Source organism: Marmota monax, unplaced genomic scaffold (genome assembly GCF_021218885.2).
Source record: "Marmota monax isolate L192 unplaced genomic scaffold, Marmota_monax_Labrador192_F-V1.1 WCK01_AAM20220418_F8-fsc00836, whole genome shotgun sequence".
NCBI classification, from domain to species: Eukaryota; Metazoa; Chordata; class Mammalia; order Rodentia; family Sciuridae; genus Marmota; species Marmota monax.
The window spans coordinates 131,625-135,285 of NW_026694093.1; the positions used below are offsets into that span (position 1 = coordinate 131,625).

At 50.4% G+C, this 3,661-nt stretch overlaps 1 pseudogene; it reads right to left on the bottom strand.

The window, feature by feature from the left end:
- Nucleotides 1-342: 342 nt before the first annotated feature.
- On the bottom strand, nucleotides 343-3,210 carry LOC124107159 (melanoma-associated antigen 10-like; annotated as a pseudogene).
- Between the last annotated feature and the right edge of the window lie 451 nt (nucleotides 3,211-3,661).

Here is a 3,661-nt window from a genome sequence, read left to right on the forward strand (position 1 = left end):
AACAACATTTGAAAAAATACCAAAATGAAAGAAAATCTCCAATTCACCAATACAGACTAGGAAAGCCACATGTTATATACTAAATTCACTCAAGCCCCATTCTGCCTTTGCACTACTTAAAAAAGTGACTGCTATCTTCAAACACAGAGTAAAGTATCTGCCTCAGACTTCATTTGGGACAAGATAAGATACTGAATGTGACCTTGGAATATGCCTTGGCCCTGACCACTCCACTAACCCTGGATGCAACTTTGCCGTAGGCTTCCTCTTCATCTCTTAAAAAGCCTCCTCATACCAGATAGAAAAGGCATTGGGAGGAGTATCATTGACCTTGGTCCAAAACTATAGGACTTTCACCTTGCTAGTTTCAGCATGAGCCCTTGGACCCCACAGGAACTCATACCAAACAGGATCACTGCTGGGCACCTGGCGATACTCCAGGTACTGTTCCTCCACCAAATCTTCAGAGATGAGTTTTCTAGGTTCCCCATAGATAAAGTGTTCCCTCCCAGCATGCATACCCATCACACTCAGCACTTCCCAGACAACCTTCTCAGGGGTGCAGCTGCCATCCAGAAAGATCACAATCAGAATATTTATCAGGAGACCAGTTTTGGGCATGCTCTGTTCATCACTTAGCATTCCATCATAGATAAGACCCAGGGCAATGACAAGAATATAGGAATGACTAGAGGGGTCTACTTCTATGTCAATGCCAAAGACCAGCTGCATGCACTCAGAGGCTTTGCTGAAGATCATGGGGAAGTGCTCCTGGTTATCTCTGATGACACTATTCAGCATTTCTGCATTGGTCACAGGCTCAGTCATTTGATACTTGAGGGGTAAGATAAGGTGTCATCTATGACATCACTATTCAAAGACTCAGTGCCTGGCAAGGCCTGGGAGTTTCTAAGACCCTCATTTTCCTGCTTGCTGAAGCCCTCATGGAATTGGCTCTATGGGCTAGAGGCAATGGTAGATAGGAAGGAACAGTTTCTCTGAGAACAATGGAAGGAACCCAGCATTCTGGTAGCACAAACATCCTTCATGGTACCCAGGATCTGAGAATAACAGGAATTAGAGGAAAAGGAAGAGGATGGACAATTGGAAGGAAAGAAAGAGGTGGCTTCCTGCACAACTATGGGGACTGGTACATCAACCAGACTAGTGCCACGCTTTAGGCCTTGTGATGCTTTTGTTGGTGTTTCTAATTTTGAGACATCATGACTTTCCTTGGGAATATCAGGCAAAAGGATGGACAGGAGCTTGGTGTTGGAGACTTACCAGCCTGGGGAGAGAAGGTATGTGTCAGGGCCTTAGCTGAGAACTGAACCCTTGGAACCCCTCACAAAGGCCCACTACAGGTCTTCTCTTTGGGCAATGCTCTAGGGCTATTCAAGTTCCTCTCCTGGTAGGCCTATTTCCTGAAAACCTGAGGCAGGAAGTGAGGCAACTTCTGTGGGTACAGCAAGCCCACAGAGCACAAGGCCCAGGGTTAATAGTAGGGCTTCTGGGGCCTGAGCTCTGTGGGACTCCCTCTGTCCTGGTTAGTGTGGGGATCCTTGATACACATTCCCAGAGTGCACCACACCATGACTCCAAATACTGCCTGGGCCTCCTCTGCTCCAGGACCTGAGGACACTGCCTCATACAAAACCTTCACGACCTGGTTCCAGAAGTTCTTGTAAGAGGCACTGAGGGGCCCCCACAGGTTGCAGACTCCAAGCACAACCTGATCCACCAGCCCTGATAGGAGGGCTGGGCTGCCTTCTGTGAGGTCCCCACTGTTCTGAGGTGGATGGTCCTCTCTGCTTACTCTGGGCCCTTACCTTTCCCCTGGCAGGACCTGGATACCACCCATGTGCTGGCCTGAAGGACACTCTGTGAAGAAGTGCCCACCTCCCTGTGAAGGAACACAAGGCAGTGAGGGGCCTCACATATGGCCACACCTTCTCAAAGGTGAAGCAAGAGCTGGCCAAACTCAATGGTTCCATGTGTCCTGGCCATGGAGGATCTGGCTCAGTCCTCACCTTAGGTATGAGATGCTCTCTAATGATCTAAGGCACCTTCCTTAAACCTTAACAAATCCTAAAACACACCCTGTCTACGTGAGACACCCAGAAAGGAAGTGAGGGAAAGGTAAAGCCAATGGAACTGGGTTGTCCCATGGCTGAGAAGAAAGGGCAGGTGAGGATCGGGGTCCTTGTGTTCCACTGAAGAAATTCCCTCTGTCCTTACCTGACTCCTGGCTATGCCTGAGATCCTCCTTCTGCTTTCCTGAGCCCAATCCCCTCTTACTGAGGCCTTCACTTCTCTGAAATCAATGACACACAGAAAATAAAGGAACCTTTACAACCCTGCCTGGGCTTCCTGTGCTGACAGCAGGTAACGGGAAGATTTCTGAGGGGCATCTACTGTATTCTGGGACCCTTGACCTTCCCCTAGGGTCCTCACTTTACTCTTGGGTAAACTGGGACACCTGTGTCTGATGACCAGATAGTGATCCCTGTGCTAAGATGAAGTTACCCTGTCACATCAGGTTCCTCTCTTCCCCAAGAGCCCTGGTACTTCCCAGAGAAGTGAACAGTTTCCCACTGCCCTTGTGTAGGTTCTCCAGGGCTGGTGGCTGGACCTGGGTCCAATGTATTATGGGCTGGGAGATTACCCAAGTCCTTGGACTCATGCCCACGCCTGCCCTTCCTCACTACCACCCCATCTGAAATGAACTGACATCTTTAGACCAAGACCCCATCTCCCTGAATACCTCCCATATTTGCGCCCATGGCAGAAGATCTTGCCACTTAGGGCCTCCTCAGGCTGACTATAGTGGCCAGGCACACTATGTGGTATCCATTGGGTCAGAGATGGGGATACTTTCTATCCTCATGAAGAGTCCATACCTTGGGTCTGGCAGGTCCTGGATTCCTCCCTCTGCTGACATGTCATCACCTCTTGGACCAAGGTCTCTACACATATAAAACCTCTCAGCCAAACCAGGAGGCAGAAATGAGCCAGAGTTACTTCCAGTGACCCTGCATAGGGCCCCACAGGGTAGATTACAAGGGAAGCCAGGCTCTCTGAGGTCCCTTCCTTTGGGAGGTATGGCATTCAGTCCCTGTCACCAAAGTTCCTCACCTTGATTCCTAGCAGATGCTGGAATATCTCCCAGGGTCCTGAGAGGCAAAAGGAGTCACTGCAATTCTCCCCCATCCTAACCTCCAACATCTAGGCAACAGGCTGGAACTCCCAGGGTCCCTTGCAGCCTAAGGGTTTGTCCCAGAATATTACCTTTCATCCCAAAGTGCAGGGCTGACCATAGAGGTCACTTGGATGATTTGACAACCCTCCCACTGTTGTGGGAACTCCTCAGTCCACCCTCAGTGCTCACCTTGACACCCACAGCACCCTGTCCCTGTCCTGTCCCCTCACTCCACCAACGGCTTTTACTCCCAGCATCCCCTGCGACCGGAAGGAGTACCCTGATGTACCTCCGTGGAGGTGGACAGGGCACTCTCTGGAATTCTTCCCCCCGGGAAATGACTGACTACAAAGAGCGGGGGAAGAGGGCATCTTCAGTCTATGCCAGCTGTCACTTTGACACCCACAGCACCCTGTCCCTGTCCCCTCACTCCGCCAACGGCTTTTACTCCCAGCATCCCTT